Below are 13182 nucleotides of genomic sequence, written 5' to 3'. Positions count from 1 at the left end.
TAATTCAAACTCAGTTTTGGGAGAAATAAATATGGTATTCCTCAGGGTTCTATTCTTGGACTACTTCTTTTTTATTATAAAAAAGATATAGAAAATGTTTCAATCACGCCAGATTAAGTACTTTACGCCAATAACACGAATGTATTTTTTTTTCGGGAGAAAAAATAGATATTCTTTAGTCGCCGGCCCCTAAATAGCTCAGGAATCTGTCCAAGTAGCTTAACGTAAATCTGCTAGATTTAAATACTGAGAAAATTAAGTATGTAATTTTTCGCTCACGCAATAAATCTGTCATGAAAGACTTATACTTGGAATTGCGAGGTGGAATTATTGAGTGCGTAAAAACACATGAATTTCTGTGTGTTACTTTCAAAAAAAAATCGGAGCTTGTTTTTCAATGTTAAATGTTACAAGATCCATCTCACGATTAATAGGTTTTACAAGTAGAGTTAAACAAATTCTGCCGTTGTACTTAACAATTCAACTTTATTACGCACTAATTCATTCCCATTTACAATACTGCTTCCTTGTATGGGAACAAAAACGGATATTATTAAGCTACATGTCCCACAAAAACGTATTTTGAAAGTGATTGAAATTGTGCCTTATATAACTCCCTCCCCGCCACTTTTCAAGGCAAATATTTTCAAGTTATGTGTCTATATAGGGCTGTGACACTCAGTCGGGCATTCGTTCCCTTTTGTCGCCCTCCTAGACACAAATGTACTATCGGCGTCAAATGAAACCAGAACAGCGGAACGCGTATTTGAAGCATTAGAAACAGTATAGTGTTGGCCGTCCAGTCATCATCATTGACAGGCGTGCACATCTGGCTCGGCAGCATTGCACGATTCACCTAGAGTGCGTTATCTCCGTTTCTGCTGTAGTTTTCGTGTGGTGACAATGGCGGAAATCATGGGCGTGACGAGCACTTTTGATCGTATCCCTCGCAATTCTTTGCTTTTACTGCGGCGTCGCAGTGCAGTCAGTGTCTTGGCACAATAAAACATAAAAAAGAAATACAATCGGTTTGCGGTTGATTTTTCAAACGATTGTCGCATCTCGTTCGCAAGCGCTGCTTCACCTATACCCTTCTGACAGAGAATGACGCGAAAAGGTTTCATTTTAACTGGAAATGCCTAGTGTTTCCTCGGAAGAGAGCGCGTAAATTGTTTTGCTTTGCCGGCACGAAGTGAAACAGCATGAAATTGCCAGCATTATGAACCGACCTTTGTCTACTATAAATAGAATTTGCCAGGCATTCCGTGATGATTGACTCTGTGATGACAAACCGTGCTAAAATACTCGCCTTCGGCTGCAGTAGTTCAACCTCAGTTTTTTTTAAATTTTCGTTCGTTTCAAATACCATACCTGGAACACAGAAATATTTCACTATAGAATGGTCGTGCAGTGCTGCCACACCGGATGTGCGGGCCTGTCTGTATCAATGACTGGTGGGCGGTGCGCACTATGCCATTGATAAGGCTTGCGCCACGCACTCCGCTGTTCGCGTTTCAATTGATGCCGATAGTACATCGTTATTTGTCAGTGTCTGAAATAAATATCTATATCCATCTATATATAACCTACACAATGAACATTTTTTTGAAGTGAGTACATATATCGCAATCAAACGCCACTCGATAATCTGTTTGGCTTTGAGACGCCGTGCGCCTAGTTAAGCTGCCGTCCGTAAATGATTTCAAGCGCATAAAGCTCCGATATTACGTGATCAATTTACGGAAGAACCTTGGACTTCGCTGACTATTCGGTGCTTGATGAAGTAAAAATAAGCCGTATTTTTTCGGTCCGAAAGCTTCCTCAACAAGATTGGCTCAGCCTCTGCGTGGCCTCTTATATGGCGATGCTTGATGACGATTCCCCGACAACGCCCAAACAAATATTGTGGACAAGCCCAGTACTGCCACAGCTCTAAGCATTATGAATATTGCCTATTTGCCACAATAAAGTAATTTCCAAGCGAACTGTTTTGCGCATAGGCATTCGCTTCTTATCTATGGGTGTCTACAACAACAGTTTTGCGAATGTTTCAAAATATTTTAAGACCCAATCGGAGAGTATTACATTGGATACAATTGTTGCATACAGCATTATCTTCTATTTGTATATTCAAAACTTGTTGCCTAAGCATCATGTATCCTGTCGGGATACCAATTCAAGATATGTGTGCCCAGCTTAGACTGGTAGCCCCATCCGATGTGCACGTAACTCCTGCCCTTACTGGTCACACGTGGATCCACTTTGTGACAGCTGGCTCAAAGTGAGAAAACGCCGCATAGGGAAATTACTCTCCGAGTGCATCGCATGCAATCGACTAAAAAAGAGCAGCCGGAAGCTCAAATTTTTTCTCACTTTCTCTCTTCTTTCCGGTCATACATCACAGTTCAAACTAATAATTAGATAACAATGGTTCCACAATGCAAAACGCTTCGGACAAATAACTTTTAGTCCGGCGAACGCTTTTGAGAACGTATTTTCAGCACAATTAAGCTCGTACCTTAAACGACGCACAGAGTGGCGCGCGTGCGTGTGTGTGTGCGTGTGTGCGTGTGTGTGTGTGTGTGTGCGTGCGTGTGTGCGTGTGTGCGTGTGTGCGTGTGTGCGTGTGTGTGTGTGTGTGTGTGTGTGTGTGTGTGTGTGTGTGTGTTTCATCCGTGTTCCTCGGGGTTGGAAAACGTATACACCACTTGTACGACGCTGCTTCTCATTGGAAATCAATGCGCCCATTGATTTGTTACAGAATTGAAATCACTCCACGAACACAATCATTATCATCCTGTTTGAGAAGTTGTCGCGGGGTTTCTCATGTGCCGCGATCGCGGATTAAATTTCCGACGAATGAATGCGCACATTCTCACTGTTAAACTGCAGAGATCTGCGACAATAAATATTTTCGACCTCAACTTCTTACCCGCCACCATGGTATAGTAATTAAAGCACTCGGCTGTTAACCCGCTGGTCACGAGATTGAATCCAGGCCCTGGCTGCGCACTTACGATGGTGGCGAAAATTCTTGAGGCTCGTGTGCTCAAATTGAGGGGCCCCTAAAAAAACCCGGTTGTAGCAATATCCCGAGCCCTGCTATACATCGTCTATGGTAATTATATGACGGTGTTGTGACGTTGGGTTAACAATTATTATTATTTCCTTCACTTCTGAGATAGCTGTGTAAGAGCATGTAGGCAATTTTTTGTGTTCCAACGGAGGCATCATAAAAAACATTTAAGGCCTGTGTATCCAAAAGTGATTACAAGTAAATGACCACAGAAGCCCAAAATTTCCGGAGAACTCAACAAGGTCGTTCCTAATCTTACCATCATTTTGGGACGTCAAACCCACCCCCATTTTAATTGCTTATTCATAACCTTCGTGAGTGGGTCCACCCAGACAAAGCAGGGACGACCCGCCCCAGTCATTGAAATGGCGGCAGCACTTTATTTCGTGCCATCATCGAAGCAGCGGCACTGAAAAGATTTAATCTCACGTTATCGCATTCGGCTTGTCCACCAAAAACCGAGTTCCGCGACAGATTATCACGTGTACAACTCGGTGCTCCTGACCGAAACTGTCGATCAGCAGCATTCGGCCGATTTTTCTCTCGCCTAAAGCAGCGTTGTAGATTTTGTATTTTAAGCAAGGCTCCGGTTGCTATAGCTACTGGAGATAAGCCTGTCTCGTCTTGGAAATTTCTTCGGGCATTCGACATATATCAGATGCTTTCGCCAGGCTAAAGCATGTGAGCTGTTGCCGCACTGTCTGGTCGACAGCGTTCGCGCGCACAGGCCGAGATTCGACGCCATTTTTCCCAGCGCGCGTCTTACGCCGTGGTCGACATGGAAAGGTACACCATTTTGTCTACACCACCTTTGCGAGCTTCGCCGCTAAGAGTGAGTTGTCTCGGAATTGCACTTCTGATTAGCCTAACAAATTTTGAAACCACGGCGAGTTGTTACGGGTGGCTACCTGCGTAGAAGACAACGGAACGAAAGATAAGCGCTTGTCTGCCTCATTTCGTTTCTTCCACGTGTCACGTCTGCTGCGCAGTTATCTGGATGAATTTGGATAGCGTTAAAAGAAAGTATCTTCGGTTGCATTTGGAAGTACTGCTGTTCGAATACTGATTACGCTATTCTCCCCTGGAGAATAGCGCATACCTGTGTAGGTTAGCGTGTTAGGCATGTTAGGTAGGGGTGTAGCAAGAAATATTTTTCTGGGGTGGGAGGGGGAGCCAGGAGCATGTTCAAGCCCCCTTGGTTACGCCTTTGAGGACGTGAAGTAGAGGTTACTCTAATATGCTGTGCCACACGCTTTACGCACATCGCTGCAACTAATCAGTTGCACGCGGGTTCACTTGCAGGCCCGAATATTTTGAAGGGTGCGAAAAGCCCCTGTACGTTGATTTAGGTGCACCGTAGTTGACCCCAATATATGACAAATTGCCCTATTCAGCATGCGTGATAATCACGACTTATTTCGGGGCAAGTGTTTCCTTTTTGTACGAGTGCTTTTTATGTCTTGCACTCTATTGTGGAAGTTATAGATTTTCAGCGAAAGTGTGTCTTTTGTTTTTTGGCTTATTTTCTCTTATATATGCGTCGTTCTCTGATTAACTGTATTATCTCGCTATACAAAAAGGTTGTGTTGTTTCTGTACTTTTACATATGCCGTATGTATGCTTTCGTTTCCCGTTTCTGTGAGCTTCTCTGCCTTACGGCACCAATCGTCTTTGTGAATTGATACTGTGCATTTTCGCATCTCCATGAACATTAAGGCTTCGGTATACTGTAAACAAATGCCCCGCCGTGGTGGTCTAGTGGCTAAGGTACTCGGCTGCTGACCCGCAGGTCGCGGGTTCAAATCCCGGCTGCGGCAGCTGCATTTCCGATAGAGGCGTAAGTGTTGTAGGCCCGTGTGCTCAGATTTGGGTGCACGTTAAAGAACCCCAGGTGGTCAAAATTTCCGGAGCTCTCCGCTACGGCGTCTCTCATAATCATATGGTGGTTTTGGGACGTTAAACCCCACAAATCAATCAAATCAATATTGTAAACAAATACATTATTTAATAAATAATTAGTGTAGTTTCTTGCCGCGAGAGAAATAGCATAAGTTATTTTTAACTTTCCAACTAGCCCCACTGGTATTCCTATGGATGATGAAATAAAACAAGCAGTTACCCAACTGGACACCATTTGTTCTTCGCTAGTTCTGTCAATGAGCTCTTGGATTTATCATATGAATGTTCGCGTGAGCGCGTTTTTGTTGCCCTTCTCGCGCAGCTCATCCATTACGTTTAGGCTTGAACTGCCATTTTTTTTTTGTCTGTTCGCTGAAAGATCCATTTTTCACTGTGTAGTGGAAATAAGCCATGTTTTGTGTAACTTCTTTTAAGTGGAGGCTTTGATCCTTCCAGAATATAAAAAAATTACAACTTAATCCCACTTTCTTACAAGGCCATATGTCCAAAAAAAAAAAGGAACGTCACTGTGTGATTGCGCTACAGTACCAAATATACTGCTTAACACTGTTATCAAACCCGGGACACAGACGTCTTTTCCGGTACGATAAAACATTTTCAAATAACCATTGCAATTACCACAACAATAGGTCACTCGCCTCTTGTCTGAGTAACGAATCACCGAAGCCTAAAAGATATCGTGTGATGTTATCGCAATAGGTGCTGCCGGGAAAAAAACCCAAATTCAACGACAGACGATCACGTGTTCAACTTGGCGGGGCCGACCGGAGATGTCGATCAGTTTTCGTCCACTCATTGCTCCCTTACTGTGGCTGCGTGGATTTCGTATTTCAAGCAAAGGTCCGGTTGCTATAGCTACCGGAGATAAACCGGTCTCGTCTTGGAAATTTCGTCGGGTCTACGATATATATCCGCTTGCGTCGCCGGGCTGAAGCGTGTCCGCCATTGCTGTCTGCTCGACCGAGTGCGTGAGTGCATGTCGAGATGTGACGCCATTTTGAACACAGCGTGGTTCACGCAGTGATCGACATGGAAAGGTGCGCCATTTCGCCTACAGTGCTTTTGCGAGCTTCATCTCTAGCGGGTGAGTTGTCTCGGAATTACGCCTCTCATTAGCCTAACAATATTTGACAGCTTGGCGAGTTGGTACGACTTCGTCTTTTAGTAAACTGCTCTGCCGACAACGGCACTACATAGATTAGCGCACATGTATCTCGTTTCCTTTGCTCCATGTGTCCCGTCTCCTTCGCAGTTATCTAGATTAATCTCGATAACTTTACAATATTGTATCCCACAGACAAAAATATATTCAGCTACATTTGAAAGCAATTTTGTTTGAAATCTGATTACGCTTTTCTCGCCTAAGAGTAAACTTGCGTGCACAGATGTAAGTTAGCGCGTTATGCCTAGGCGTAGTTAGTAATAAATTTTTCGTTGAATGGAGGGACAAGAGGTTATAATTGCCTCGCCACAGGCTTTAGACGTATTGCTACGTCTAATTTCGAGCTCGCGGATTCGTCTCCAAGCCCAAGTATTTTGAAGGGGGCGAAACGCGTCTGCACGTAGATTTATGTGCACCGTACTTCTTCAAAATTTATGAAGAATTGTCTGAATTTGCATGCGTCATGTTCAATGTGTTTCTAGCAGCGCTCTATTTTCTACAACTGCCTGTTATAACTTCATTGTGGAAGTAATATTTTTGCGTGGATGCATGGCTGGGGATGCTATTTTCATTTTCTTAGTTTTTTTTACTCAATATGAGTGTTACTTTTTTATTACAAGTATTTTGTTATATAGACAGGTTATATATAGACATAATGCTTCTAAATATCACGATAGGTTTGCTTTATTTATTTTCTGTTAGCTTGTCCACCTTACGGCTCCAAATGGCCTTTAAAACTTGAAACCATGTTGTTTCCCACCCGTAGGTACTTTGTTACCTGAAGCGCCTCTCATAATCATATAGTAGTTTTGGGACGTTAAACCCCACATATCAAACTTTGTGACCTGAATATAGTGTAAGTACACATTAAATGAATAAACAAATGAATTTGTCACGAATCTTGATAGCCCAGCAGTTAAGTGCATAACCATCCCAGCTAGTATGTGAATGCTGGGTGGAGCAAGCCATAATTTACCTAACTATATATGTTGGCATACCAAGCTGTTTACTTTCTGTTTATTCGATTCGCCGAGCGCATGAATACACAATATCAATGCTCATTGAGCTCGTTCTCATTTGGCCTTGTCTAGCGTCCCGTACATTAATTATAGCTTAGAACTGCATTCGTTTTTGGCCGGCTCAATGCAAGTTATCTTTTGTAATGTGGAGTCGAAATGAGGCCTCTGATTGATACTTGACATACCTGCGTTCTATATTCCTTCTACAGTTCGGAGATTTACTTTTTACATAAGTCTGCTGTTTGCCAAGACAATTCGAAAAAAGAACCTCATGTGCATGTGCCTTTGGTATACAGTACCAAACATTCTGCTTGACCCTGAGTGCAATAGCGAGAACCTATCATTTCCGTCTGCAGAAATGAAATTCCCCAACGTCAACCATTGCAGCTAGCGCAAAATTTGGTCACTCATATACTGCATAAGTCCTCGTAATCTCGAAGAAAATTGGGTAACCAGGCTTTCGAAGGATGGATGTACTTGTACATTGGCGTTCGATTCGGGTCAGTTGTTTATGACAGCATCTGGTCAGTAATTTATCACAGCAAGTTTTCTCATTTTGAGAAAGAAACTGGTTATCCGAAATGGGAGCCAATACGTTCTTTCTATGTTCTGTAAAGAAGTGATTACCGCTTCAATTATTCAGGTGTTTTGTAAATTTTCAAGAATATATTGACAGATAAATGCATCGAAACAGTCCCCTGCGGACTCGTCCAGGACATTGCTCAGTGCTCTTGCATATATTGATGCGTGAAAATATTTTTCTTTATGTTATACACTTTTTAAAAAATATGCGTATACTAGGGAACAACGTCGCTACTGGAACATTTCGACACGAAAAAGCACAGCCAAGTTGACACAAAAAAAAATGGTGGATACATGTGGTAAAGTAAGCTTCATTTGAATAGACAAGTGCTTTGAAGACTCAGAAAAGGCTCAACTGCATGTCGTGATGCTCTGTGGGAATGGGGTGCGCACTACCTTCCTCTCTACAACTGGAGAAAGGGATGCCCTGTGGCGTTTGCTTCGGCTGTTTATTTGACAAATTTTTGTTAATTCGATCGCGAGGCGGTGCCTTTATGAGACAGCCGGACAGATTTCTCCCACTTAGGAAACGCCCTCACGAGTCGTCGGGACATGTGTTTTACTTTTGTTTTTGATAAGCTACTTACTGGTTTTTCGCGAAATTTCTGTGATTCTATTTTGTTGTTCAAATAGCAATATTAGTGCCACAATTGACATGGCCTTGCCTAAAAGAGAGAAGCTCCAAAGGGCTAATATAGAACTGTCAAATGAAAATGCGCCCACGAAGCTATGATTAATAAGAATAGCAGAAACTAGGCACGCCGAACGGGTCAATTGCGGTGTCCCCACTTTGCACTCTTGTAATCACCTATCAACTCATTATGAATACCCTGGAATATTTTATTTATTTACACAATACTGTAGACCCTAATTGGGTCCATGCTGGAGGGCAGCAAATACATAAATTCACAGAAACCACAACAAAATAAGACAAGTTCAAGAGGCCAAAAGAAAAAGATAACAATACCATCAGAACAAAACTAACGTAATGATAAAGAACTTAATGCGCACGCATGAACATTAGATAAGTCTAATACAAGATCGAAGACAGCAATAACACCTTTTAAATACTCAAGAAAAGTAACAGCAATACTAAGGAAGGAAGAATTAATCAATTTGACATTGTTAAAAACATTAAATCGATATACGTTGAATAGAACCTGAGTTTATTATTTGCGGTGCCTCCGTGTTATTCCGGTCGTTTAGTTAGTGGGAAGAAGGAAAACTAAAACAGGCTAGTTCAGGTGCTGCATGGCGTTAGATTAAGATCATGACGATGCCTTGTTCATTGAGGTTCGTGGCATTCACCTATGTATGAGCAGCCTGCAGTTTTAAAGTAGGCTTTGTGTAATGCACTTTCTTGTATTTTTCTGCTTCCTTATCTTGGATTGTCCATGCTGCTAAACCTGCAGGCACATTTCGGCTGACGCTGGTTTCTCAACTGTACTCGGTGCTCGGCATGAATGGCTGGGCACAAGCTATCATGTCAACTACAACGCTCCCATGAACGGTCAGTGCTACAGAAGTACTATGAAAGTTTTTCAATTGACTCTCGTGTTGTTTTGCAATAGACATTAGAAAGATTTTAAGAGAAGGCAAACGTAGGAAGGGGAGAAATTTCTTTGGGCCATTTAGACAGCAAAATTCACATGTACATAAAGGCACCACACCAGAAATCACAAGACTGGGTTGATTGGCGAATCATAGCTTTCACTCTTCAGTAGGCGTAGTCAGGCTGATGATGACGATGATGAATAGCACATTAGCCCTACACCCAAGCCGACTAAAGGACTTGACATGTTTACGCACAATTTTTCTTTTACAAATGCTTCATTGGTTTGTCAGTGGTGAGCGTGTTAGGTAATTTTGCCTCGTAATTTGTGCAGTCAAAAACAGAAAAGAAAGGTCACTTTGGAGTACTTGGTGGTAAAACATCCATTTTAAAATCCTTGTAGATCTCTCGTAGAATCATCCGCTTGCAGATATCACGGATGGAGATTAACTGTAGTTATCTCTTGTGGACTGTTGTTAGCAGTAAGCGTACTTGGCCTGACAGCTCTCAACCTTTTCAGACGCCAATTAAGAACTGTCTGTAAACAAGTCAAATAACTACAACGTCACCTCAGGGCACTCAATATTCTATTGCAACAAAAATGAGATAATTGTGGAGTTTATGTGTGTGTCATAGCAACTCGTTTTAAGTTGGAAATAAGTATCTCTTTATTCTGAAGTCATTGGTGCTTACGTTTGGCATAAATAGAAACAAATGTGTCTAGAAATATAAATTTGTTTTTGGTTATGTCAATTGTGAACAAGGAAAATTTGATTTTCACAATGCTTGCAGGAAGCAGCACGTTGCTTAACTCGTCAAACGTGGTAGTGCCTTCAGAAAAGTGATCATATGTATCGGCACACTGCAATAAGAGAGTAAATGAAGACAAATTAATCATGCAAGAGGTTCAAGTCAACTAATACTCAATATATCTTGCTGTTTCTTAGCCTCTACTTGATGCAAATAACGAAAACTAGTAGTGTACACAAGTGTGAACATAGCGTCTAAAAGGGGTTTGAAGTAGTTTCTGTGACGACGGTGTTAATGACCTCTGTAAATGGAATGGGGGAACGCTAATGAAAGTATAGCCCGTAAAAAATAAAAAAATCTCGTGGTGCAGGAATATTTGTAGCATTTCGTGTCCCACTCGTGCTGTTTTTAGGTTTTGTTTCTGCTGAAGTGTTAACGCCTGCTTTCGGTAATGGGCCTGATTCTGTTGAAGCAGACTCATTAGACGGCGCGCTTGTAAACAGTTTGTGGTTAACGAATGTGTCTTGAATGGGTCGGGACTATGCAAGAAGGCGCTAATTGTAATCGGGCTCTAGATGGACGACGCCAATCTCGGTGCGAGTGTCGTTGATCCCACTGCGATTAGCGTTCGTTCTCCCTTTATTTTTCTCAAACTAGCATGTGCCGCTTTCTTGTTGCCACTTGGTAACAAAGTTATTCGCAACCGCCTTTGCAGCCGCCTTTAAGCGTCACCATGAGCAGGTTGCACAGAGAGAACCAGAGCTTGGTTTGCTCTTGGGGTGGTCTGTCAGTTAGACAAAATGTACAGATGCCTCAGGGATGGGTCGTTTAAAATATGCATGTAATATGGATTCTATCTTAGATATTCTCAGTATCTTACATCTGCATCGTGATAAGTGCCGTTAAAGGAGTGTCTGCCTTTTTATTTTTTCGATACGTTCAATAATGTATCACGTGTTAAAATACAAAAAAAACAGCTATTGTGACAGCAATATGTGAAACATCAATCACTGCCTGAACTTCTGACTGCAGACTGAGCCTTGTGCCTTCATTTAGTAATTTTTGTGTGATCTGAATCGCATAAAAAATATTAACACTACTCGCCACCAGACGCGCTGCAGTACTTTAGGAGCCTCACGATAGTCTGATAGTTTTGTGAAGCTTACGTTCAAATTCCTGTCGCAGCAGATGCATTTTGGCCGAGGGGAATTCCGCAGAAGCATGCTCTCAAATTTAATTGCATGTTAATGAACATCGCTTGGCCAGGTGTTTCACAACTCCTATCTACGGCGTCACCCATCTTAGTATCGCGGTTTGATGACGTAAAACCTCATAGAAAATATCGACGTTTCGTATAGTGCGTGAGTGTTCCAGAGTATATATAGCAATATCTCTGAACGGTTATTACTGACGCATAAAACACAACGCGTTGCACCGGTAATCAGATTAACGACTGCCGACGAATTTCGACGTATGGCATCCTTTTCGTGTTTTTGAGTAGATAAATTTTGTGGCACACGTTTGCCCAATGAAGTTCCGTGTCTGTATAGCATAACGACCACCATTTTTTTTTGTCACCATCACGTGACAATACAGAAAGTCCCGGGCACTTGCGTGGTGAACGACATGTCTCGTTTAAGACAAAAATAGTAAATGATGAAACGTTAGTGAAGACAGCCAGACTAAATCCTTTAGGATGACTGCCAGTTGGGCGTGTTACTCTAGCAAATCATTCCTTTACTCTAGCAGATCATTCCAATAGGAAAAGTCAATGCAATTTGATGTGTTACTTGTAAACACAAGGCACAAGAAGTCTCTACCAGTAATGCTGCTGCATTACAGGCGATCATTTTTTTTTACCCGACTGCGTCAGCATGTACCGCAGATTCAATAAGCGCCTGTTCCCAGGCCTGGACAAATATACCTAAAATTCTATCGCGATACAATACAAGGTACTTCCGGAGAAATCGCAACCGACGTGATATTTCCGTCTTGTATTGTGGGATATATCAACACATTTGCAATTTAGCTGTCCTTAATAAACACAACGATAAAGTGTTTATTTTAAAAAAATTTCCTGTAATCTTCTCTATTTTATTTCAACAAATTACCTGTTTATCATATTTCATTTTAGTTTCGCAAAAAATATCGAGAGAAAGTTCTATCTGAGAGCTTGTTTCAATTTAGTATGTCTTGGTGCATTTAACAGCTTCAGTACATCGCTTTGCCCACGAGGACCCCTATGCTTGATCAACACACTTGCATACCCGCCAATCTGGGGATCTTGAATTCGTAAGGAGGTGGGCGTGCACACGCAGGAGTGGCACAGGCTAATAAATATAGCTTCAGAGGATTGCAGCGCCCTCACACACAGCTAGTAAATGATGTCCAACAAAGTTCTCAAATGCCAGTAAGCCTACTGATGCGTGCCACTATTCGCGCACGCAATGAAGACTCCTAATTTGCTGGGTTATTCACATGCAACGTAACGTGGTGAGCACCATAAAACAAGAATAAATGCTCTAGAACATTTCCAACTTATTTATTTTTTGCACTAGTTAGCGATAACTCGGGAGCTCATCACCACGTCTGTACCACATTTCACTGAAATTCCAGAGCATCGCAGTAAGTTCTGGAAAGTTCACAGGCATGCACTTTTCGCATTTCGTCTTTGCAAGATCACAAGCTGGCCTTTTCAACAATAGTTCCTAATCCGAAGGGCTCTCTCCATGTAGTTCCCAGCGCACATTTCGTTGATTGCTTGGTCGGAGGCACGCAGCTTGCGGCTTGCAATAGCTTCAATAAAAGGCGTTGACAGAGGAAACGCAATACGCTGCACTATACTCGTTTTCCTTGCTTGCTTATCTACCACGCAATTAAAGATTGCCGGGACACGTACTATAGCTCCTGTACGCTCGAACTACATCTCCGTAGAAGACGCACAAATGCACATCCAGTACAATGAAGGCGAATCGTAGAATAATGCACCACCGTCAGCTTGCAGCATGCTCTCGCAGGTGCCGGCTAGGATGCCTCGATGCTCGGGTCCTCGTGCTCTATTAAGGCACTCACATCGGGACACCATATATTGTCTACAGCACATCAAATGGTCACCTTTTGA

General features: G+C 42.3%; 1 long non-coding RNA gene across 16 annotated transcripts in view; it reads left to right on the top strand.

Moving 5' to 3' along the window:
- LOC119165783 (uncharacterized) overlaps positions 1 to 13182 on the top strand; it is a 44730-nt gene that overhangs the window by 7461 nt on the left and 24087 nt on the right. For 10 of the 16 annotated variants that reach the window (XR_012885568.1, XR_012885559.1, XR_012885572.1 and 7 more), the window contains exon 2: positions 9172 to 9269. The exons of 1 other annotated variant lie outside the window; for it this stretch is intronic. This is a non-coding gene — a long non-coding RNA (uncharacterized LOC119165783). Of the gene's footprint in view, positions 1 to 3680; positions 3909 to 5718; positions 6081 to 9171; positions 9270 to 13182 lie in introns of those variants that run through there. 5 more of the 16 variants (XR_012885566.1, XR_012885564.1, XR_012885567.1 and 2 more) reach the window with 5 other exon arrangements.

Source organism: Rhipicephalus microplus, chromosome 8 (genome assembly GCF_043290135.1).
Source record: "Rhipicephalus microplus isolate Deutch F79 chromosome 8, USDA_Rmic, whole genome shotgun sequence".
Lineage (NCBI taxonomy): Eukaryota > Metazoa > Arthropoda > Arachnida > Ixodida > Ixodidae > Rhipicephalus > Rhipicephalus microplus.
The sequence above is the reverse complement of the archived record's forward strand: the minus strand, read 5'-3'. Positions and strand labels throughout refer to the sequence as shown.